Genomic DNA, 25504 nt, shown 5'->3' with positions numbered 1-25504 from the left:
CCCCACCCTCCCTCCCCGCCACTTCCTCTTCTGATGCTGGAAACTGAAGCAGGTGCTGGATCCCTGAGCTGCACCTCCACACCTGGTTTTCTACTGTGAAGCAAGGTCTTGCAAAGTCACCCAGGCTGGCCTCAAACTTTCCATCCTCCTGCCTCAGCCTCCCGAGTCACTGGGATTACCAGTGCACCACCATGCCTGGCCACGCTAAGCACACAATCCACCACTGACCCACACCCAAGCCCCGTGACAAATATTTTCCATGTCCTCTGTTAATTTCTAACATAGTACATGTCACTAACAGGATCTCCCAACCACGCTCTACTCACAGCTGGGCAGGACCCTGTCTGGGGTGGCATGTCCTGTGTACGCAGTTGCACGGCAGCCTCCCTCATGTCCACCCACTAGATACCAGCGGCCGCTGCTCCCCACCAGCTGTGTCAATCAAAACCACCTCGGACCTTGCCAGGTGCCCACTGGGGCACAGGGGAGTTCGCCTCATTGAGAACCACAACAGACCCAACTCCCAGAAACAAGCGCTCTTCTGAGAGTGTGTAGAGACCAAAAGGTGGACGCCCTTCCTGAGCTCACCACTACGGAAAGCAAATGCAAGAGTCCTTTTAAAAAATCAGCAAGCAGAGCCTAACAGTCACAAAGCCGTCAGGTAACACCTGTGACCCCTCGACGGGGCTCGCTCCGTCGACGCAGGATGGAGGGCATGAGATGACCTGTACGAAGGTCGCAGCGCCTCTCTGACGATGTGGACACCAGCTTCACAAACTCAACCCACTTCCTGATAAAGACGCTTGGAACTAGGGTCCATTCAGGGTGCACACTCACCTAAGGCCCCTGCCAGGTGCCACCATCTCCAATGGCAGTGGTTCACCTGATGGAGGGACACGGCAAGCAGCAGGACTAAGACTGGCCAGTCTCGCCCAGGAATAAACGAACATTCGCCATGACGCTTATCAGCAAACCAGCCCCAGCCGCGTACTTACAAGGACAGACCGATGACCACGACCAGCTCTGGCTAAGCTGGGGACACAGGAGTTTTCTGTTTGCCACCGAAGATCAATCAGTGTGACCACTGTCAGACAAGAGGAGGGAAACACTGTGTTTCATCAGAGCAAGAAGAGTGGGTGCTGAGGCAGGACACACTCGAGCCTTAGGACACCTGCCACAGAGGCGTCCATCCCGAGAGCCGGCGCCAGGCGAGCACCTGTGGTCCCAGCCTCTCCGGAGGCTAAGGCAGGAGGTCACTGGAGCCCATGAGTTTGGAGCCAGCCTGGGCAGCACAGCAGACTCTGTCTCTTAAAAACAGAGTAAGAGAGAGAAAGATCAGGAAGAAGAAAGCACGCTCCCTCCACCCGGGCACGCCCAGCTGTCCACACAGAACGCCCAAGTTCTGGAGGCCAGTTGTGGGCAGTAACAAGAGTGGCAGGAGGCCATGGGCAGGCAGAGTGCTCACACAGGCGGCTCCTGCCCTCCGCTAGGGCCTCCAGCGGCCAGCACCCTCATGAGAGAAATCCACCTTCGCTTAGAGGGACAAGGAGACAGCAGGCGTGAGGTGCGGCCCCCTGTGTACACCATCAGGTGGGTGCCCCCCAGGGCCCTCCAGCTCTGACCTCCTGATTCCAGGTCCCAGGGAGTAATCAGGAAAGACCAGGGCCGAGTCCCGAGGATGAGGAGGACACCTCCCAGACTCTGCCTTCCAGCCTCCGCCACAGGACACACTCAAGCCTTAGGACACCTGCCACAGAGACACCAAATCACCAGCACGGGCAGACATTTGGGGTCCCCAGGGCCAGGCAGCTTCAGAGGCAACCTTCATTGCTGGATCATGCACCACGCCCAGCACCCCGCCCAGTCAGACAGATGGCGTCCGTAAGACAAGACACACATGGTCATGCCCAGCAGTTGCAAGGCCAAGCACAGCTGGACAGAGGCCACAGCCCCTCATCTCTGCTGGCCAGCACCACAGAGGGCTGGGGAAGCAGCGCTGCTGAACACCAGGCACCAGAAAATAGAGGCCGGACACGAGCCCTCACCCATGCCTCACAGGAGGGGCGCGGCCACCCGGATCAGGTAGCAATGCTCCCAGTGGAGAATGGATCCCAGCCCAGGCCGCGTGGGCACCACCTTGACACCTTAGGGACTTACAAAGAGCACAGGCCAGAGGGACAGAGGCAGGGCCAGGTCCACACCACATGGAAGGCAAAGTCCACCTTCCACGGAGGCGGCATCTGGGCCAGCCAGCAGCCAGGGCTCCTCTGATCTGGACAGGTGACCTCTGACCCCAGCCAGCCCCTCAACACAGGGCGAGCCCACCAGCTCCACTGGCTCTCCAGGCCATGCCGCAGCCATGACGGATGGTCAGGCGTCTGCACTGAAAGATCACCCAGATGGACGTGTGCAAGGCACATGTGTGTGGTTTAGGACGTGCACAAACACAGAGGCCTTAACAGATGAGCAGCTCTGTGCTAAGAGAGCCCCAAGACAGTGCCACCTGGCCGCGAAGGCACCCACGCCCCAGAGCTGCCGCACGCCGAGGGCTGCACAGACCCCCCAGGGCTCAGGGGAAGCACACTTTCAGCTGCTCATTGGATTTGCATCTGGGTGCAGTTTTTACAAGCATATTAACTTCTATAATTAAAATTTAAATATTAAGAAAAAAACTAACTCCCTCTGACCTTCTGTCTATGGTGGTTTCCACAGGCTCCTCCACGGCCCTGAACCTGGTGAGATCTGCTGCTGCGTCTAAGAAAAGGGCTTCCCGTGCAGGACACCGGCCTCCCCAGACGCCCGGCGGGGCAAAGTCTGAGCCTCTGCCCTCTCACATCTCCTCTGGGGCGTGGAACCCCAGCACAGCAAGGGTTAGTGTGCCCGAGACCAGGCGCCTCCCCGGCTCCGGTTGCAGTCCCGCCAGGCTGAGGCCCGAGGGTCCCCGATGCCACCCCCAACCCTTTTCACCTTGCCTGGCAGCCCAGCAGGGGACCACTATTCTAAGTCAAAAGAAAGGAGCAGGGAGGGTGTTTAGCTTTAGGTACAATGTGCTTTGTTTTCTTTTGTACATAGTAGTAGTTTGTAGCGATTTAACAAAGCACACGGCTAAGTAGCAGATCAATAAGGAGCAAGTGTTGGTTGACTGGGAGAGCCGGAGGGCAGGGGCGCCCGGCTAGCGCCCTCACTGGGACAGTGGCTCTTACAGAGTAGTCAATAAAGCACTCACTTCCACAGAGACGCCACACAAAGTCATTTCAACTCAGGAAAAAAGAGGCATTTCAGGGTCCGGGCCACAGGGCTGACGCTATTTTGAGTCAGATTTCCTAAATAACCACTTGATTGGCGGCAGGCTGCGTCTGCCCCGTCAGGTGTGTTTTCGTGGAGCAGTGGCTCTCGGCTACCAGGGTCATGCTGCGACCCAGGAGCTTACGCTGCCTGGCCACTGCCCACTGAGAACTTGGACTGCGAGCTAACCCTAGAAGTTTCCAGGCAGACCACAGAAGGCACTTCCAAGGCAGCTGTCTCCAGGTCCACGGAGGAGAGCCAAGGCCCCCGCCCAGGCCTGACCACCGTGGATGAGCCTGTGGCGCAGCCCTAACACCAGCAGGCCCCGGGGGACGATGCAGACCCCTAGGAGGGGCTGTGGGAGCCCAGGAGAGATGCCCCAGGCCTGCGGACCTCCTGGAGGGGCAGCTCTGTCCTCGGGCCTGGGGGCCTGTCACCTGACTGAATGGCCAGCCAATTCTGCATCCCCACCAGCACAGGCTCCGGGGGCTTCCTGCAGGAGCAGGCTCCACCTCTCAGGTCCATGTGCACTGACGCAGAGCCTCACCAGGGGTCCCAGATGGAGGGCTACCAGCCAGTCTCAAGGAGACCCAGGGGCTCCTGGAGCCGCTCTGCTGAGGGGACCCCTACCCCAGCTGTGCCCCAGCAGTGGCCTTGGCCCAGTGACACTTGGGCTTGGCCCCTTCCAGCTTAGCTCTTCCCTCCCAGGAACAGAAGTATCTGAACTTCATCATGCAGACTTGGAGCAGACGGCAGCAGCTCTGCGGACCCCCTTCTGAGCACAGGAACTACCTACGCAGGCCCTGGAGACGCCAACGGGCATCACACTGAGGCCTGCGGCGCCCACAGCCCCCGTGGCCCCAACAGCCACATCTAAGCTGGTGGGAACCTGGGGTGCAGAGGTCACTGGTCTCCAGCCTCTGCTGGCCAAAGCTGGCCATGTCACCAAGGGGCCCAGGGACACGAATGGAAACGCGGCATGCTGCAGGCACCCTCGGCACTCACCAAGGCACGAGGTCAGCGAGGCAGGCAACGACTTCCTCGGAGATGTCTGACCTGAAGGGCCTGGAAGGGAGAGGACACACCATGAGTGAGGGACGGGCAGGCTCCTGTCAACAGAGGCCGGGAGGGACCCAGAGCTGCACTTGCACCTTCCCTTCCCACCAGCACCAGAGCACCGCCCCTGGGGCCCATCAGTAGGTGAAAAAGAGGCCAATGGACGCCTTGGACATGAGCAGACCCTGAGGCAGCTGGAGGCCACATCCCAGGACAGGACAGCAACCTGAAGCCCTGAGGCTCTGGGAGCAGCCAGAGGTGGCCTGTCCCCGGGTGGAGCAAAAGGTCTCAGGCCTCCTGCTCCTCCCCCCCCAGGGCTCTGCCAGCCTCCTGACCACACTGCCCCTTCCCACAGTCCCCCGACACCAGCCCAACCAAGCCCTCCCTCCGTCACAGCGAGCCCACCCAGGTCAGCCAATCCTGGGTTCATTTGCTGTAAACTAGGCCGAGATCCGCACAACAGAAAACTCACCATCTCACTGCGCCTGTGCACAGGCCGGGGCACTGGCCGCCTGACACTGGGCAGACATCTCCACAACCTGCCCCTCCCGCAAAACACCCACCCCAGCCCCTCCCCAGGCCCTGCCACCCGCCTTTCTGGTCTCTGACTCCCACCACTTCCGGAACTCTGCTGGGATCACACATCTGTCTCCTTGTGACTGGCCTTTTTCACCATGTCCCCAAGGTTCGCCCTGATGCCTCAGGTCGCAATGCCATCTGTTCCACTGAACACACACCGTGGGCTGTGTCCCCTCCCCCAGAGCCTAACGTGACAGGACATGAAGGTGGGGCCTCATGAGGTTCTGGGGGCTGAGAGTGGGCCCGCAGCCTGGGCGGGCCTGTTCCCCCTCTGCCAGGCGAGGGCAGTCGGGAAGGACCCGGGCAGAAGCCCATCTGCCGGCACCCAGACCCAGGACCTGCTGCCCCCAGGACTGTGAGAAGCATCAGTCGGCCAAGCTGGCCGGCCGCCAAGCTGGCCCAGGGAGGCCGGCGACACAGCCTTTCCTCTCCGGTCTTTAGGTCTCACTCTCTCGGGGACCCGCTTCTAGCTAACTGTCAACGTGGTGTGAGGCAGGGTCAAGCCGCTGCTTTTGCGTAGAAGGGCCCAGTACTGCCCCTCCTTGTCTCTGAACTGCAGTTTCCAAGGAGAACCTGTTCTAATTCTCACCCGCTCCTTGGCACGGGACAGGTCTGACTGGGCTTTGAGCACCAGCCCTGTGACGTGCGTGACGTGCGCTGCTGTGGTTTTCTGTTTCCTCGGCTCGGGAGGCGCTGGCTTCTTGGACATGAGTTTTCATCCAATTGGAAGAACAGCTGCATTTCTTCCAGTGCTTCCTACCACGTGCCCCTTGTTCCACCAGATGAGGCTGCTCCAGGGCCCCCTTTTCTTTCTTCTCTCTGCCCCACGTCACGGTGTTGTGTCCTCAGGCTCGCCACCTCATCTCCGGCAACATCGACTGAATGCGCCGTTGCTCTCCTCTCCACTTACTGCGCCTCCTCTTCACGGCTCAGCTGGCCTGTCGCTGAACTCAGGGAACATCCACCCACAGCCCTGAACCCCTCATCTGCTGACTCCCATCTGGATGACTGACAGTTCTCCTATGGTAGCTGCGGTCACTGAGAACTGGACGCTGGACATGGTGGCAGGCCTTCAGCTGTCACCGGGCTTGGTCCTGGAAAGGCTGTGGCTGAGTCGGCCTGACCCCTTCCGTCTCGCCGTCAGATCTGTAAGGCTGAGGCCCAGCAGCCTGCAGCTCAGGCCAGGTGCTGATTGGGGGAGCCGAGAGGCTCTCTGCTAGCTGCAGCGACACTGCACCCCAGCCTGGGCCAAGGCCAGGAGCTCTCCGAGGGCTGGGAATGGAGCAGCCCCTCTGCTCCCCGGGGCTCCTTTCCAAGAACCCCCTCCTGTCCTTTATTTCCCTCCACTAACTCCAGCCTCTCGCGATCACTTCACACCGCTCTGGCTCCACCAGGTCTTGGCTCCCTGACCCCGAGCCGCCGAGACTCGGCAGGCACCAGGCTGGCTCCTGGCTCCTCCTCACACCTCCCCGTTCCTGGCCACAGGGCTGCTCAGACCCCACAGTGCTTCACACCTAAGTACCCCGAGGGTCTCTCCTCAGGGTGCGGCATCCTCCGTAACCAGAGCAGTTACCACACTGATGAATTCAGCAACCAGGCCCGGAATCCACTGAACAGCCCGTCTACACCGCACACCCCACGTGTCCAGAAACAGGACACAGCTGGGTTTCCAGCCAGACTGTCACCAAGGCGCATGTGGCACCTGGCCACTGTGGTCTCCGGGGCCCTCCTGGAACAAGGTCGGCAACCTCCTCTGTAAGGACGGTTAATACGCCACACCCCAGCCAAGAGGAAGACTCCCCGAGCCTTCACTTCAAACCTGTGGGGTGAACGTTACCATCTGAAGGGACAATGAGATGCGATGGTCGATGCTGAGTGATTCCAGGGAGTCCAGAGGAAGTCAGAGGGCAGAGACAGAGACAGAAGTTGTACCACAATCACCAAATATTAGCTTTGGGATGCTGACGGTCCTCTCACCAAGGACGGATGGCAAAACCCTGCCACTCGGTGAGTGCCTCAGACCTCCAGGCTAGTGGGCACTGGGACCTGAGCAGTGAGCCAGGTCAGCCAGCCCCAGGCAGGGCAGATGCTGCCAGGGCTCCCTCAGACGCAAAGGGCCACCCTGAGCAGAAACAGGGTCAGGAGCGCCCAGGAAAGAGGGCACCCAAGGCTGCTCCCGTTGTCCTCTTCACCCACGAGCGGGCCGAGCAGCCCTCAGCCCAACTCAGCAGAGGGACTGCAGCCTGGTTTGCTGGTTGAAGGAGGCATTACCCAACCCCTGTAGCCCTACACCTCCAGAATATGGAGCCAGAGGGAGGGAGGGGGAGGGTGGGAAAGGGCGGGAGGGAGGGGGAGGCCGGGTGGGGGAGCAGGGGTGAAGGGGGCGGGAAGCGGGGGCTGGACATGTGACCTGGCCCTCAGCCCTAGGCCTATTTAGGACTCTCCAAACAAGCTGCGCTGAATAACAAGGGGAAAACCCGGCTCCAGCGGCCCACATCCCGGAGGCCACGTGGTCTGACGGGATGCCCTGGCTCAGTTACATGGAGCTCCTGCTTTTAAGACTTGCCGGGGGTTGGCCGGGAGGGGTTGGCCTGGGAAAGCGTCCCCAACGTCCCAGAGCTGCAAGAGGGAGGGGGACATGGGACCTGGGCCCCTGGAGCTGGGGCCACTTGCTCCCCTCCCTGGGTAGACAAGGAGGTCAAGGCCATCAGGGCCCTCCAGAGAGCAAATACATGGCCTGGTCAGCCTCCAAGGTGGCCCAGGGACATGTGCGCACATGTCCCCTGGCCAGGCTGGCATCCCAGCCAGGAGGGAAGAAGACACAATGCCTGTGGTGTCACAGCTACACAACCAGTAGCGATTTTTGTGCTCGTACCTCCCCACTGGGGCACTCGACCACTGAGCCATGTCCCCAGCCTTTTTTACTTTGAGACAGGTCTTGCTAAGTTACTGAGGCTGGCCTTGAACTTGCGATCCTCCTGCCTCAGCCTCCCCAGTGTCTGGGGACTACAGGCGTGCACCTCTTACGTTCCTGTGCTAAGAAATTCAGAAATACAGGGAGTGACGTCTGCTCTTTACCACGCTCGGTGCACGCTTAGCGCACGCTTAGCAGGCATGAGGCCCTAGGTTCCCTCCCACGTAAAAAAGGAAAAAAAAAAGTGCCAGGTGTGGTGGCACCCTGAGTGCCCTCAGCTCCCACCAGCCTCTTCTCCAGTGGCTCAAGAGCCCTGTGGCTCAGCTTGTGTGCAGGGACAGTGGGCGCCTCCCCCAGCCACTGACGTGGGAAGAATTCCACAAGGTTTCGGTCCAACGTATCCACATGGCCATTCCTCCACTAGATGGGAGGCACAGGGGTCCCATACTTTATGTATTTTCACATATTACAGTATTTCTTAACTAAAAAGAGAAGACAAGCCATTCCCCAAAATACCACAAAACCACAAGGTGCACGATAAAAATATGACAGTATTAAATACTTCTCATTTTTTTTCTCTTCCAGAAAATCTGGAAGAAATGGATTCCTTTCTGGAATAAGTAAGTAATGGATGAAAAGTGAGAACAGTTAGTGATCATCATTTCCTTTCCAAGTTTCTTTTCTTTCTAAAGTTATTTTTATCCTCTCTCCCCTTCCCGTGTCAGGAAGACCACCAGGCTGGGCAGACAGTGCACTCCACTCCATCCGGCCCCCGTTCCAGGCAGTGTCCAGCTGATGGGAATCCAGGTCGCCTCGCCGTCCCTGCCCACTGACTGCCAGCCCAGGAGGCCACGGGGCATCGTTGCTCGGGTAGATGCAGGAGAGGGAATGATGGGCCAGGTCTCTGAAACCTGCGCCACCATCAAGGCGTTACAGGTGTCTGGCATATTTTCGCAAGGCTCCAGGCGTCCGCGCCACCCATCCTCACCCGCATTCCCTGAGGACGGGAATTCCCCTGCTCTGAGCTGTGGCAATGCCTGCCCATGAAGCCAGACTCCAAAATGTCTCGAGGGACTCACAGCATCAGCCAGCATGCCCCGCAAACGCCCTTGTCTCTGCTCTCCAGAAAGCAGCCCAGAGAGGGCAGGCAGGTGGACGAGGAGCTCGCGAGGCTTGGCAGTGGCCGCGTCTCTCTGCCCCACTGGGTGGCTTGGAGGCTGCCCTCAGCCTGCCGGGCATGGGAGGACTCGGGCCCAGGAGCCCTGAGCCAGCACAGGGGTGGTGTTCTCCTGGCCAACAGAGACCAACAGCAGGTCTGTGGAGACCACGGTGAGGGAGGAGGAGCCACCACCCCTCCAAGCTCCCCTGACCTCCCCGGCACACCCGGGAAACAGGATGAGTCCTTGCTCAGGGGTCACGCAGCCCTACAGCCCAGGAACAAGGACAGGAACAGGACAGGGGCTGACGAGGCCACCCTGGGAGAGCCACCCGGAGGAGGAAGGAGACAGTGAGAAGGGCAAAGGACAGGTAGCTGACTGTCCAAGACCAGGAAATGGGTAGACGGCACGTCCCCACCACCTGGTTGCTAACAGCCTCCACTGAGGGGAAGGATCCCTTCCCACTACAAGCAATCACCCCCTGGAAGGCTGTCTTCCTGCCCTCTGGTCACGTAGAGATGAAATCTATGAAGGGGGCAGGACACCCCACTCCCAGCTCTGGACGCCCTCTCCCCTTTAAGCAAAACCTGTTTCCTTGTCTCAGTGATTCTCAGATGTTTGCTCTTCAACACTGGGGACAAGGACGGGATCCTCATGTTCAAGACCAGTTTCCACAGGAGAGCCAGACAGCGAGGGCACTGTGGCCCTGGGTCCTTTCTCGGTGAGGTACTTGTGGCCAGGTCCCCGGCAGCCCAGTCAGGGCTCACATGGCAGGCCTGGCCCACACGGGCTCCCTCCAACGCTGACGCTGCCGGGGAGCACGGAGCTGGAACTGAGGCTCCATTGAGCACTACCCAGATCCAGCCTCGAGCCCAAGGGGAGACCAGGCCTGTGTGCAGCACAGCTGACCAGTGACCTGCCACCCGTCCTCAGTGGCCAACTTCACACATCGGGAACAGCACCAGCGAGGCGACTGCGGGTTCGTGATGGGAGCCATGGCCGTGCGAGATCAGCTTACTGGCTTTCAGGCCCAGGAAACGAGTGGGAATGTCAGTCTGTCGAGCACCTGCGTCCCCGCCGTTCTCCAAAAGCCCCCGGTGAGTGGAACAGGTGTGCCCTGACAGCTGGCAACTTGAATCTAGAGTCCAAAATGTGGACTCTGTCTCCACAGCCTGCCTGTTAACCCCAGGAGAGCCATGCAAGGGTTCCTACCCGCTGAAGCCGGGGAGGTGGGAACAGCTCCAGTGCTCACCATGGGTGCCGTACCCCCACATCCATGCCACAGGGCCAAGCACAGCCCCCTAGTCCTACCCAGGGACAAGGGCAGTAGGGAAGGTCAGCAGGATCACTGGAAGAAGTGGGCTGCAGAGGCCAGGCGCAGCTCGGTGGAGAGCACTTGTCTAGTGTGCTTGTGCCCCAAGTCCAATCCCCAGCGCTAGAAAAAGCAACAAGAAAACCAAGTGGACCGCGGAGACGGCGCGAGTGCTGTGGTTCAGCCTGCGTGTGTGCACACCTGACTCAGGTGCAGAGACACCGCGCCCACCGTGGTGCAGCCTGCGTGTGCGCACACCTGACTCAGGTGCAGAGACACCGCGCCCACCGTGGTGCAGCCTGCGTGTGTGCACACCTGACTCAGACTCCGGAAGGGGGACTGGCTGGGAAGACAGGAAGGCTGTCAGAGGAGGCCCAGGGAAGAGGCGGGCCCAGGGCAGAGAGCGCCTGGTGGAGAAGTCTGAAGGCTGGAGGTGGGGAGCAGGGAGCGTGAAGAGGAGCCACATGGAGCTCCCAACGTCTGGACCTCTGAGTTGTGGCCTCGTGTACAGCACAGGGGACTTGATGGGCACCCCTGGGTGCTGCAGGTGAGGGGTGAAGCCGGGCCAGGGCTGTGGATGGAGGAGGGGTCAGACGGCCATGGAGACACGAAGATGGGAGAAGTGGGTCTGGGGGCACAGCCCAGGAGAGGCGCCGGGCCGGCAGCCTTCCCTTTACACTTAATTCCTGCTTTCAAAGTCTGCTGGGCTGAGAGGCTCCACCTTTTATAAACCACGCTCCTGGCTCACCATCAGTCAGCCTCCTTCAGAAGTCACCCTCTAAACGCCACGCTCCCGGGCATCGCTGGGGGTCCCACGCACAGTGCCCTGTGGTGGTTCTTCAGCTGCCAGACAGGATAGTGATGGCCCCTTCTCCATCTGCAGTCGGACAGTGACAGGGAAGTTCAGGACACCAGGGCTTCAGTTTTGAAAGTGTGTCCCAGATTGGTTCAAAGTCCGGGTGATGACGGATGCGAGGTGCTCCAGTGGAAGGCCCAGTGGAAGGCCCCGGACCTTGCCCTCTGCCTCTGCGAAGCAGCTGCCCACCAGGACAAGGTTCCCCAGCATCCTGCCACTCAAGGCCACTGTCCCTTCCCCTGTCCTGTCCTGCTCATCCACCTGGACTCGGAGAGCTTCACGCCCACCACCAGCAACCTCTAGACTCGGAATTCTGTTGGGGTCTTTTCCTTCCTAGTGAGTGACATCTTCACAGGTCCCCTCTGAGTGCAGGAAATTAACCTGAAGTGATTTCACATCAGTCCCACTCCTGACCTGAAGCTGCCCAAAACCCAGGACCACAGGCACGTGGACGAGGCTGAGCGACGGGCAGCAGCATAAAGGGTGGAGGCCAGAGGAAGCACAGGGGTAGAGCACTTGCTCCCTTGCTTGGCACACACGAGGCCGCGGGTTCCATCCCCACCCCAGCAAGAGAAAGAAAGAAGCTCAGATTCTGTCATTCCACTTGTATTATTATTAAATAGCACCAGAGAACTTTTAGAAATGAAAAATATAACCACTGAAATAAATTGCTTTTAAAAACTGATTAAATAGATGAGACAAAGCTAAACAAATAACCCAGAAGGCAGCAGAGAAAAGACCAGAGGACGGATGGACGGTGTGTCAGAGGCCTGGGGGCATGACGGCGGGGACGTCGCGGTCGGAGGGCCACGCTCGCACCCCGGGGAGCTCAGGAGCACGCGGCAGAGTGGCACCTGTGGCAGACGTGGGAGGACGCAGGGTGCAGCCCTCGGCCAGAGCCCAGGCCGGGGCCCAGGGCGACACAGCCCACGTGGAGCCCTGGGAGAAACCAGAGCCAGCCCCACACGGCCCTGCCCGGGAGGCTTCTGAGCCCAAGCCAGGAATAAGCACTGACCTACGGCCCCGCACTTAGGGCACAACAGCACCCGCTGCGAAACTCGGGGGTCGGGGAGAGTCAGGCAAACTCTTCAGCCCTCAGAACTGAACAATGAAAACCCCGAGCTCAGGTGCCCAGCCCCGCACAGCAGGACGGCACAGCCCCGGGTCTCTCCAGGGAACCCGCGCCAAGGAAGTAAGCCCGGAGAACATCACAAAGCTGAGCTTCCACCCCAAAACAGCCTTGGAAGAGCACCCTGGATAAACCCCAGGGAGGAAGAAATAACACAAAAGCAGACACAGGGAGAACGGAGGGCCTAGGTGGTCCCTTCTGACAACGACGGAACAAGTACGCGCCGTCTGACAAGAAAGGGGAGGGGGCCAAAGCTCCAGGAATGGGGGGGACTGCCTGTCGCTTACAGAGGGAGGGCAGAAAGGTAGGAACCGCAGTCCATGTGCCAACAAACCAGGACTCCAGAGAAGCCCACGGCCAGGGGACAGCCTTGTCACCTCCTCCCTCCGCCTGAGGGCGGCCAAGCCAGCAATACTCTCAGCAGAAGTGGTGTGGCACCAGCACCGGCGTCGCCTGAGACATGGCCGTGACCTGCTGGCCGTAGGTGCCGCTGTTCTGAGCCCCTGCTCAGGCACAGCTGGCTTCCCCTGGTATGTTCTGGACCCCGCCGCCCGCCTCCTGCGACTCTCCTGATCTCACTTCCCCCAAGTGCTGAAGGTGCCCAGACCTCAGGTGCACCAGCACCAGGAGGAGCGCTGGAGTGCCCCAGGGGTGCCCGTGCCCCATGCGCCCTGCTGGCACCTCACATGGACATAATGGCGCACTCTGGGCTTCCCATGGCTGGCCACCATCCTCGGGAGAGTGACCAGCAGGACCGGGGCTGCTTCTCCCCCGCGTGAATATGGTGGTGCCCCTCATCCTCGGGACGTTGCCCGGGTGTCTGTGAGGAGTGCTGCCCTGCTGCAGATGCGGGCTTCCTGAGGTCCTGCAGCATCGCCCCGTCTCGCCGGAGTCCACCTGTCCTTCTGTGTTTATGCCCAGCACCTCCTTAATGTGTCCACTTTTTAACTTCAGGGCCACCATCAGGTCACTGGGGGTCACTTGATCACAGTGCTGATACCCAGACAGTGGATCTGGTAACCAGGAGGATTACTGAGCATCTCGCCAGCAGGCAGCGCACAGTGGGGGCAGGCTAGAGAAAGGGGTGCTTCTCGTCCCATGTAGGATGGGGCAGGGAGGGGTCAGAGTTCACTAGGCACGCAGAATGGGGTGACACTTCAAACTTAGGAAGTGTTCATTCTGGGCTATTTAATATCTTTGGGCCACCACTGACCACAGGCAGTGGATTACTGGGTACCAGAGCTGTTCTCTCATTTCATTTGAAAACAGGCATTTGGGTTGCTGTAATAATAAACCTACCGCAGGCACTTCAGCACCTGGCTCCTGAGAGGCGCACACCTCTGTGGGACACAGCCGCCCTGCAGTCTGAGGCCCCCACGGTGGCTGCACAGGTGTGACAGCCATACCACACCTGCACCAGCATTCCACTGCCCACAGTGTGGCCAGCGCTCAGCCACGTGACCTCCCTGGGCTGGCACCTCCTGAGGCACCTGGTGAGGGGAAGCCTCTCACCTTCGTACCTTCGTGTTTTGCGGCAGTTTATTCGCACTTTCCATGTTCTGAGGAGGAGCAACGGGTCAGAACCAGGCAGCCACTGTGTTTGTACCGACCCCAGAAGGGGAGCCTGGGACACTCTCTAGGTCAGGACGAGATGGGGGTGCCCCACTGCGCTCCGCCCAGGCAGCAAAGCAGAAAGGAGGCTGCTGAAGCCCCCGGAGGAAACAGACCTCAGCCATTCCCAGAGGCTGTGGATCTCGACACAGAAGGTTCCAAAACACACAAAGGAACCATCAGCAACGGTCGGGTCACTGGCGGTTGGATCAGTACCCCAGAGTCAACTGCATCCCTCTGCAGCACCTCGAGGAGCCAGGCATCTCAAAAACACGATTTACAAAAGCAACAAAACTCACGAGTGCAGCTGGGAACACAGGGACAGGGCGGCAGGCGGAGCATCGCGGGCTCACAGGACCCAGCTGCCAAGACACAGTCACTCTGCAGGGACCGAGGGTCCAGGGACTGCCAAGGAACCTCACAGTTCACAAGAGAACGAGAACGCACGTGTGCCTGGGCTCAGAAGGACCTTCTTAAGCAGCACAGGGAGGCAATGCCCCAAAAAAGAGGTGAATAAGTTGTAAAAACAAGACTAAGCAAGCGGAAGGCCTGCCCGGGAAAGGAGCCCAGGGGAGCCGAGTCGAGAGGGTGCACAGCACAGAGGCCAGCTGAGAAGGACGCCGAGCAGGGAATGGACGTGAGCACACGGCCACAGAGAAAACACGGAGGCCGGCGAACACAGGGACTCCCAGCTCCTGAGCAGGGAGGGCGGCCAAGGCCAGCAGACAGCACTCTGACCGCCCTGTCTGCAGGAAGGAGCCCAGCGTGGCCACCCAGAGTGTACGCTGGTGCAGGATCCAGCACAGTCACTCTTGGAAGCCACCTCGAGGCCAGAGCACTGGCCGCTGGAGGACTCTTCACGTGTGCACCAGGAGACAGGCCTCCAGTGACCTACGCTGCGCTGGGGATGTCCCTTTACAGACCTGACCTCCACACGGAATTCTCACCAAGTCCCCTGAGTGATGTGGCATCCACCGGGCTCCCCAGCTTCTGCCCACTTCCTGCCCACTTCTCAGACCATCACAGGAGCCCTGGCCTGTGCCCAGCAGCCATGCCTGAGGCAGGGTGGACAACTCTCGGCTTTCACATACACATAAAATGTTTAGTTTTGCTATTAATTTCCTGTTTCCCTTGCATGTGTTTTGGAAGTGCCCATTTTGTCCTCATTTAATTAGCTCAGCTATTCATTTCAAGAAATAAACAAATACTACAAACAGGAAGTTGCAAAGACAGTGGCCTGGGGCTGAATCCGACAGCAACATTGTTAGTTTTGCATGTGCGGTGTTAAAAATGAACAACTTGCAGGAAAATCCAGATTTCTGACTTCTTTTGGAAGAACACTGACATGGTGAATCTGGTCCTGGTTCTGCCAGGCCACATGTGTCTGAGGTCAGTGGTGGTGGTCAGGCAAGCCAGGCCCTTGGAGGCAGCCTGGGCCACACGCCCTGTTTGCCGTTGCCCACCGCCCTTCCCTGACCTTCCTGCCTGGTCCCTGTCAGCAGCTGTCTCTGCAATGTTTATGTAACTTTGTTCATCAAAAAGAAACGCTCTGTAACCAATAACTCAATAAAACTCACAGAAAGAAATTAAAAGGTACGATGGGGTTCCAGGAAAATGAAACCACCAGCCTGGAGCAAGACCCAAGTGAGCCACAGCACACCTGCCCCCGTCGTGGGAATCAGAAGGCAGCGCCCTCTGCTGGAAAGTGCGCTCTGGTCTCCAGGGTCTGCCGGGCAGCACTGCTCCTACCTGGCAAGCATCCCCACATGCCAGCTGCCTGCTGGTCCCAGCAAAGCCACCCAGCGGGGGTTCAGAGGGCCTGCTGAAGCCCCAGGCTACTTCTAAAGCTGAACCAAAATACTGCCCATCACTTATGGTTCACACATGAGCTTGTGTGTTTCCATCTTGTGGATTATCAAAGTTACTCAAGTCCGTCACCCAGAGCCAGGGGCTTTCCTGCTCTCGGCCACAGAGCTGCTGCAAGGGGGCAGGGAGAGTGACCCCAGGGGAGCTAAGAGCTCACTGCAGCACCCTGGGACCTCTGCAGGGGCACGCTCAGGCCGCACCATAGGGGCAACTCTACGGGGCACGCACACGGAGCATCCTGAGGGAGGTGAGGGGCTCTGTCCTGCGCTGGCCGGCCCTTCCTCAGAGCTGCTCTAGAGCCACCGCCCTCCAGCCTCCTCCACCGCCGCTCCTGCCCCTCCCTCCAGGCTCCGGAGCTACCCCAGCAAACCTCTCTCACAGGCTGAGCTTCACCCGGGCACCTGCTCCCCACACAACCCAACTGAGTGGTCTTCCCTTCACAATCTGATTTCTGTCTCCTCTGGCAAAAATCACCACTACCAGACCAGACTCAAAGTACACCCACTGCAAACTTCTCTGCAAGAACAGCGTCTGTGCACCTCCCTAGGAAGAAGGACGGACACTCTTTTCACTCGGCGACTCCAGTCACACCAAGACAGCAGCTAGAATCAGAAATCAGTCCTTGGGAAGCCCGCCCTGAGCATCAGCTCACGGCCCAGCACCATGGGGCAGGCCTGTCGACCCCACCACGCTGCACACCGAGACAGGAGGCCTCGCATTCAGGACAACCTGGCAACTTAGCAAGACCCTGTCTCAAAATTCAAAAGGCTGGGGTGAAGCGCAGTGGTGTGAACTTGCCCAGCAAGGGTGGGGCCCGGGGTTCAGTCCCCAGCCACCCCCCCTGCCAAAAAAGTCACCAGCAGCTCTTCAGCCCCTGCGCTCCGCGTTCAGCCTGCCCCGAGTTGTGCGCACCGACGGGCTGCCCCCCCGCCCCCCATCCAGCATCACACTCAGCACATGGCCGTTCTCTTGTTTTGGATGGAATTTCTGAGCCGCTGTCTGGCAAGCACAGCCTCCTACAAGTGAAAAATCTTAAGACCAATATAGGTATCGAGCCAATCACTTAGTTCCTTGGTTTAGAAAAGTGGGTTTTCATATATTGAGTTTTCGGAGCATCATGGGAGGTGGGTAGAAAAACAACCTCTGAAGTCCAGATCCATCAGACTGGGCAACGCTGCCCAGGCCTCCCCACCTCAGTCTCTTCATCAGGACCCGGGGCAGCACCACTCTCCTTGCGGGCTTGAGACTGAAACTAACAGGCACGTAAAGCAGCTCGCAGCGGTGCAACCCTGGCGCCCCCCCAGAACAATAAACAGAGCAAGCTATCAAGCAGGGGCAGATTTGATATCAGCAAACACTTACAAAATGTTGCGAGGAAGAGCCCAGAACTGTCCTGCCTGGAGCTGTGGCTGGACGTGGCCGTTTATCATGGGTTTCGCTCCCCACCCACTTTTAAAGCAACAGGGACAGTCTCCATCACTGATGCACGCAGCTGGCACAGGGGCACTGGCTCCAGCTCCTGGCCCCAGGTGACACAAGTTCTCCAGCGGGAGCCTGCCACCACCTCCCCGTGGCCCTCGAGCTGCCCCTGCTTGCCACTGCACGTGCCCTTTCTGCAGCCCTTCCACACAACACGGGCAGTGTGGCAATGGGGCACAGTGCCCACTGCCCTCTCATCACCATCAACCTGACTCTCTGTCCTCACAACTGAGCCAGACCCAACCTGTGTCATCAGTGTGAACTCCATACCTTGTTTTGCAAAGATAATCAGAACATGGCAGATTCTTCTAAATCACCAGGGGAGACTGTCTGGAGGTGACCCACGAGAATGGTTACCAAGTGCAGCATTTTGAAATTAGTAGTTCAGAATGATCCTCAACACCATGAAGTGGCTTTAGGAATAACAGACTGTCACGGTCGCTTTGCTTTATGACCTAGAACAGCTCATGTAAACCCCAAACTCTGGTTAACCCAAAGCAAACCCCACAAAATTTCTGAGCAATTGTTTTGTTTCATAAAATTCAGTCCAACCGAACGGGCACACACGCAGACGATGGGTGGACTAAGTTGTGGGGATCCCGCGTCACACAAGTCAGCACAGAGGAAACAGATGTGGCCAGCGCTTGGCTCTTTAAATACCAGCCTGCCCAACTTGTGACAGGAAAATCAAGACAGAGATTCTGACAGGCCAAGGGAGGAAGAGGAGTGTGGGGAGGAGAGGCTGAGCCTTGGCCAGAGGTGGACTTGGTGGTGACTAGGGTGGACACGTGGCCCCAAGGGCTGCACCCCTGGGCAGTACAGTGGGAGGTGAGCAAGGCCAGGAGCCTAGGAAAGGACCACATGGGACTGAGCCAGTGACTGTCCTTCTCCTCTCTGCTCCAAAAAGCCAGCGACTTTGGCTCTTCTCCAACACCTCGCTTCCCCTGTTTACAAATAGACCTCAATATCTCCTCCACCTCCAATTCCATGAGAGATGAAGTTTGGTGGGTCTGAGGACTGGGAGTCCCCAGGATCTTCAAATTCTGGCTGTGCCCATCTATGACATGATGGTGGGCAAGTAACTGACCCTCTCTTTCTTCAGACCACTGTCTGGCACCCCCCAGTGCCAGCCACAGCACACGTGGAGGGCAGGCACCTGCGTGTCAGCACGTGCGGTGACAGCGCGGGAAGCAGACACGACTGCGACTGAACAGGTCACTTATCAAAAATAAAACTGACATTTCCCACTGGCCGCCCCAGCCCTGGCACATAGACCTGACATAGTCAGCACAGGGTACATCCTTGCCAATGGGGGCTTCTGGTAGGGGCCAGTCTGGGGCAAGGCTGCACTGCCAGAGTCCCCACAGCATGTCGGCCTTCATCACCTGGCTGTCTTTAACCAGATGTGACACACTTCTCAGGTACGGCCAAGATGGAGACCTCCTGCGGTGGACAGGCTGCAGATGAGCCCAGGTGGCCACACAGTCAGCGGGACAGCCGGCCGCAGGGGGAATCACTCCTTGAAGCCTCTCCCAAGGCCAGAAGAGGCTCTGTTCCCATCATGCCAAGTAGCAGTGTTCAGAAACAATGTAATCAAGGCGCTTCCTGAGAGCAGGGAAAGTGGATACAGGGTGAGGCAGGACTGACTCCTAAACTGGGGTGGGTGGCAATAAGGAAAGGATCAAAGCCGACCTTCAGACCCCACAAGACCCCTCCCAGGCTTGCAAACTGGGGAAACATGGATCAGCAATCCCTAAATGAGCAGCAGTTTAAAAAGGAGACTGCCTTTTAGTTTCAACAGCATGGGTCCCATGGCCTTCCCCGCCAGCACCTGGCCAGCCAGAGGGACCCCTGTATCCTGGCTCTCTGGGATGGTTTTCATTTTTAACATGGTGGCCCTTATCCCATTCTGCCTGGGACAGCACTGCACACGGTTCTCTCTCATAAGACCTTAATATACTCAGGAAAATAACCCAATTGCTGCATTATTCTCTTGGACAAGACTTTAAATACTGGATTTAAATTTTTTTTTCAGAGAGGCCACTGGTAAGAATCATTTTCTCTATTTCACTAAACTTCTCTCAAAGTTCAAAAAAAAAAAAAAAAAAAACCAGTACATTTTCCCCACTGCAGCCTAGCTGCCAGTAATTCTCCTTTCCTAGGTACCCTGGGTCCACTGCTCCAAGGGCCTTTGGGTGGCCCTGGGATGGAGGTGTTTTCCTCCCAAAAGGCTCTCTGGCTATCGACTGACCCCATCACCTGACTGGACCGGTGGAGGCTCACGGCCAGCCTTTGGTCTCCACGCCAAAGTCAAATCGGAACCCTGGGCACGCGTCATCTGCCTGGCGGTCCCACCTGCAGCCCTCCCTCTCGGCCTGAGCCAGCAAAAAGTGAAACTAGCCCACAGCCTGCGGCTGGGCCGGGGCGCCCTGCGGGGTCCCGGATCCCGCGCCCCGAAATCAGGCAGGGGGCGCGCGCGTGGCGTCCCCCTTGGAGCCCCGAGGGTCCCGAGCGCGGTCCCGCGGGAGAGGGGGCCCGAGGCCCCGCCGGAGCTCGCGTCGCCCCCCTGGCCGGCCGCCGGCCCCTCTCGGGGCGCCCCTTCCCGGGCCGAGGCCCCTGGGCTCGAGGCGGGCGGCCGGGAGGAGGCCGGGCCTCGAGCGGGACAGGCTGCCCGGGAGGCCCGGAGGCCCGGGACCGCGGGGACCCGCCGCCCCGTTCTCTCGGGCCCGCAGCGGCGCAGGCCGGGACGCCCGACCTCGGGCGGCGGGGTCGACCCCGGGCGGGGGCCGCCGCTCACCTGCAGCCGCCGCCTGCTCGTCGCGGTCCGGGTCGCTGGCGGCCGCGCTGGCCGCTGCGTCTCGGCCTGGGCCCGGCCGGCCCTGCGTCGGGCCTCAGCGAGTGCGGCGCCCGCCGCCCCCGGCCCCCATCGCGGCCCCGCCCGCCGCCCTCCGCCCTCGCCGCGCCGCCACTTCCTGTGCGCGACCAGCCACAGTTCCGCCGGCGCGCGGCGGGCGGGGGACACGGGGGGCGCGGGGGACGCGGGGGGCGCGAGGCGGGGGGCGCGAGGCGGCGGGCGAGGCCACGCAGACCCCGGCCTCCGGCCTCCGGCCTCCTGGCCTCCTGGCCTCCCCGCCGCCGGAGCCTGGGGGCGTTGGCCGCGCCCCGCCCGCTCGGGGTCGCCTCCAGGAGCGGCGGGGACCGTCCTGCGAGCGCAGCTCTGGCTGGGATCGCCTTCCAGACCCACGTGCCGCTCCCTGACTTATTTATTGTGGCCCGGGCTGGCGACATGGTATCGATACCTGACTCCCAGGGCCGGCGCCCCAGAGCTGGCCTCCGGAACAGCACCCCCTCCCAAGCCGCAGTCACTGACCACTGTCCCCTCCTGGCCCAAGACTGTCATCTGCGCCCGGGGAGCGGCCACCTGCCTTCTCTGATACCTGGCCGGCAGGACGATCCTACCAGCCTGCCAGGGAGTCCTTCAGGGCCGCGGGGACACAGGGCCCCGGACAGGACCTGCCTGCAGGGCTCATCCAAGGAGCAGGGCCATCTGCCCTCCCCTTGCTCGGCTTCATACTGAGTGGACCCGGCACCTGCTTCAGTGCCCAGGTCCTCACTGGATTTTCTGAGCTTGGACCGGCTTCAAGAGAAAACTGATTTAAGACACCTAGAGCTTGTACTGTTCGGCTGAGCCTCCTTTTAAGCCTCTTCAATTTTTTTCAGAAAATACCTGAGTAGAAAAAAGTGAGTCACCTGTCGTACTCACAATTCCCCTCCTCCTGGAAAAGCAGCTGTGGTTTGCATGGTTCACGGAAATTCAATATTTCAAAACCCTGATCCCTGCCTTGCCATTGTAAGTAATCCAGCCCTCGGATAAATTCCCACAGGCACCTGCAGGCTGACTAGGAGGATGTGCTGACTTGGGAGTGTTACCTGTAATTACAAAACACCTGAAAATAACCAAGGGCACCTGGTTAAATAACCCCAGAATGTTCACTTCATACTTTGACTTAAAACATTTTAATGTAATGCTGTGTACGCTGATACAACATGATCTCCAAAGTTTGCTAAATTAAAAATAAAAAGAGCAACAGATACACAATGATCCACTATATTAAAAAGCAGTCTATGCCACTGTCCAGGAAGCTTCTGAAAGGATGAACATGAGGCTTATTGATGGGCAGGTGTAAACTTCTTATTATATGCCAGAGAGTGATGTTAGACTTATGAAGGAAACATTTTACAGTCACTTTTTCAAACTAGTTAAAATGCATCTCATTACTTTGACATTTGATGCCCACTTCACTTTGCGTTGATGGCGTAACACCTCCTGGATGTAATTGGATCTCTGTTCGGTTAGGAGGTGTGGTCCTTCAGACCTGTGCAGACTTTCCCCCTGGGAAGCTGCAGTGGGACACATACACATTGGAAGGGGGCTTGGAGGACACCTCCCTGGACTCTACCAGGTGCCTGTGCTTCGGCTCCTGACTTCGGCTCAGTCATGCACCCGCCCTGGGAGTGTGCACGTGTCTGCATGGGGCATTCCACTTGGCACAGCCAGGACGCAAGGTGGAGGCTTCTGAAATCCTGCTGTGCATGTAAGGAAATGCCCGCTGCTCCTTGGCGTCCCCCAGCACCCAGCAGCAGGGCCCACCGCTCTGGCCCAGCCTGGCTGTCCACAGTGCACCCACTGCTCATGGACACTGATGCTGCTGCCTTCCTGTTAGGGGAGAAACTCGGGTTCTACATAGAGCAGGCCCACGAGCCAAGGGGGCACAGCAGACCACCAAATGATGGGTACTCGAGACCCCTAAGACTGGACATGGTGTCACCCTGACCCCTTCACCTGGTCCCTACCATGAGCCTTGCCCAGGAAAACCACCACCGTGATGACCCTCCAAATGCCTGTCCTCAGGCTTTAGCAGAGTGCCATTTCTCCTGCCCGTAAGTCCCACTCCAAGCTGACACTGTGAAACTGCCATCCGACAGGACCTTGGTCTAGAATAAGTTCTATGCTTGCCTAGCTCTGCCCCTGAACTGGTTCCTGGCTGGTCAGTAACCTGGGCTCTCAGGGCAGCCATCTGACCCCTGTGGCTGCCATAACCCTGTCCTAGCCTTTCTGAAACCTCTATATGGGGCTGTATGAAATGTCACGTGTGACTGCAGCGTTACAGGTATTAGAAAGAGAGCACCTGTGATTGCCTGTCCCACAGGTGACCCGCAGGGAAGGTGGTGACCCTGGAAGTTTATTGTTATTCCGTAAGTTCTGACAAATGTGTTTCATCTCTGTTAATGACAGAGCAGGCTGGTGACAGGTCCCCAGATTCTCATGTTTAAAATGGGGGTGGGGGGCAGGAGGTGAGCTAGGGAATTTCTCAAGGTGCGAGAAGGAGGACAGCACCTGAGTCCCCCCTGTTCAGTTTGGCTCTAGTTCTCAGAAGGTGATTTTCTGGTGTTTCATTTCACGGACAAGTAAACCGAGTCTGCGAGGAACCCCACACACACACCCCAAGGCCGAATTGGGGAGGTCTCCCCGTTCTTAGGTGGCCTCTCTGGAGAGGTTTCCCATCAAGCCCTGTCCAAGGGCCTGTGCCACGGTCTGGCTCCTGGAGAGTCCATAGGGAGGACAGGCCATGGCCAGTCGCAGTGAGGACCCCCAGGAGCTGCTGCCGCTGGGGAACTGAGCACCCAGGCTCAGTGCTGGCCTGTGACCTCAGACAAGGGAGTGACCCACAAGGGTCGAGTCTCTTCTTCTGTAAAATGAGGAGGCTCCCAGCTCAGAAGGGCCCAGAGAGCCCTTGACCGTCCGGTAAGTCCAGCGTTGAGAAAGCCTCAGGCCAATGGCCCCAGGGCAACCCCAGCAGGGGGACACCATCACAAGTGGAGAGACATCGGTTCTCCAATTAATCCCTGTCAGGAAAGTGACCACATGGGTCCTTCGGGAGACAGACTGTTTTAAACATGGACCTGTGCAGAGGCAAAGGCTGTAGGTGGGAGCTTTTTTGCAGCAAAGAGTTTGGAGACCCCCAGCTAAGCCCTCGCCCACGGAGTGATTCTGAGAACGTCTGTGCAGTGTGGACCCCCCAGCGGGACAAGGCGGCCTGGGCCAGCACACACCCAGAGGCCAGTTGAGAACACAGGAGTGACCCACGTGGGCAGGACTGGGAGAAGCCTGGCCCCCCAGCACCGAGGCCAGGGCCACCGTCTTGTGCATGAAGCCAGACTCCAACCCAGAGCAGACCCAGACAAACAGAAAAGCCCCAGGTTCGAGTCCAGGCTCCACCTCCCAGCGCCGCGGTGCTGCCAGGCGGTGGGCGCCGGCCTCCACGGGCACAGGCCGGGGCAGGTGAGCGCTGAAGCTCCCGCCAGCATCCTCTCAGGAGTCACACTGCAGGGCCCAGCAGACAGGAGAGAGGGGGCCAGTGGGCAGAGGCCAGGCCAAGGGGCAGGGCCCAGAAGGCAGGATGACGCTGCAGGGCTCACAGCACTGCCCCGGGCTGCCCCCGCCCGTCAGGGACACGTGAGCTTCCTTGGCAGGACCCCGGGAGGTCTTCCCGAGGACCGTGGGTCTGAGGCGCCACCTGCCTGACCGACCCTCCTCCCCTCCTTGTCTCTCGCAGGCCTCACCAGACCCCAAGCCCTGTGCCCGCGAACCCCGCTCCGTGTCTTTTGCCCCGAGCCCCCCGCCCCCTGCCGCAGCACCCCTAGCCTCCTCCCTGGGAAGGCTGCTCTGGCAGGGCTCTCGGAGGGCACTTCCTGGTGCTGCATCCTTCTGAACCCAAGACCCACAACCACCCCTGCGAGGCCGCCAGGGAGTCCAGCTCCCCAGGAGGCAGGAGCCCCGGGGGCTTCCCTGGGCAGCCTCCGCCCCACCTACCCTCCCCTCTAGGGAAACACCGGTCTCAGAGGAGGGCTCTTCCCTCCCGCCCCCACCCCACCTGGACGTGGGTGAGCAAGCACAACTGCAGCCAGGTGTGGCGGCACTCACCTGTGATCCCTGCTACTCAGGAGGCTGAGGGAGGAGGATCGCAAGTTCAAGGCCAGCCTGGGCAACTTAGCGAGGCCAGGGATGTAGCTCAGTGATCATGTGCCCCTAGATCCAATCCCCAGTACCAAAAATAAAGTAAAAGTTTAAAAAGAGAAACTTTATTACTATTTTGGGCCCAAATATTCTCTGAGGTATTCTCTGGGGGTTAAAAATATAGACAAGCTGTTTCTAAAAATTCACTGCTCAAATTTGGTGTTTTTGATGCACGTAGGAGAAGCCTAACCCATTCACAGACCCTGCACCATCCAACTCCCAGGAATTGGGAGACAGAGGCGCTCTGCACCTTTGGGATAGAAGCAAGCTCCCGGGAAAGCCAGGGCTGCGCTGGCTCTGCAAGTCCACGCCCACGGCCAGGCGGCCAAGCAGCGTCAGGGCCCTCTCGAGAGACTCTGGGAGGAGTACGTACCTTCAGTGCCCCTCAGGACAGGGTACTCACCGGCCAGCCAAGTGGACCGGCCTCAGTCGAGGCTTTCTGTCTGATCAGAGGGGGTCGACACATGGGCCTGGTCAGGGTCACCAGGCCTCTGGGAGTGTGCGGTGAACTCACCCTGGGAGGTCCACTGTGGGGTCTCTCATCCACAAAGCCACCTCCTAGGGAGCCACCCACCAGTCCGCTGGACCCTCACCCATACTCCCCTCTGTGTAGCAGCCCACCTCCAGGGAGGGAGCGTCCTGTCCCGGCCCTGCTGTGCCCAGCCCTCAGGCAGAGTCTGGCTCCCTGAGGCCCATTCTTCATGCGTGCTGCCTTAGCAGGCACAAAACAAACTCCCTTCTGCGGAGACCTCAGGAGGGCCCCCACCCCCTGGGGACAGGTGATTCTTAATTTGTTTATGTGCTGTGTGAGTTTTTAAGGGCTGCTCTGAGAAGGGACATAGGCCCGGCTTTCACAAGACGCTGATGTCCTCTCCGTCCCAGAGGCTGGCAGTCTGAGATCAAGGTGACTCAGGGCAGATCCCTGCGGGGATCTTTCCTGGGCTCATAGAGGTGTCTTCCTCTGTCCCCACAGGGATGTCTCTCCATGTGTGACCCAGGGGTGCTTAACCCCTGAGCCACATCCCAGCACTTATTCTCTATTTTGAAACAGGGTCCCCCTAAGTTGCTTCGGGCCTCGCTAGGTTGCTTCGGGCCTCGCTAGGTTGCTGAGGCTGGCTTTGAACTCGTGACCCTCCTGCCGCAGCCTCCCAAGCAGCTGGGACACAGGCGTGTGCTACTGTG

General features: G+C 59.1%; 1 protein-coding gene across 3 annotated transcripts in view; it reads right to left on the bottom strand.

The window, feature by feature from the left end:
- The window catches only part of Agpat3 (1-acylglycerol-3-phosphate O-acyltransferase 3), an 80713-nt gene extending 60553 nt beyond the window's left edge, over positions 1–20160 (bottom strand). The window contains exons 1-2 of one of the 3 annotated variants that reach the window (XM_046438982.2): positions 20042–20160; positions 4291–4350 (exon numbers count right to left, since the gene is read on the bottom strand). The gene's annotated coding sequence lies outside the window, so the exon portion shown is untranslated. Of the gene's footprint in view, positions 1–995; positions 1091–4290; positions 4351–11051; positions 11181–20041 lie in introns of those variants that run through there. The other 2 variants (XM_046438984.2, XM_046438983.1) reach the window with 2 other exon arrangements.
- Between the last annotated feature and the right edge of the window lie 5344 nt (positions 20161–25504).

This window comes from Marmota monax, unplaced genomic scaffold (genome assembly GCF_021218885.2).
Source record: "Marmota monax isolate L192 unplaced genomic scaffold, Marmota_monax_Labrador192_F-V1.1 WCK01_AAM20220418_F8-fsc00125, whole genome shotgun sequence".
NCBI classification, from domain to species: domain Eukaryota; kingdom Metazoa; phylum Chordata; class Mammalia; order Rodentia; family Sciuridae; genus Marmota; species Marmota monax.
This window is presented reverse-complemented; position numbering and strand designations above follow the sequence as displayed.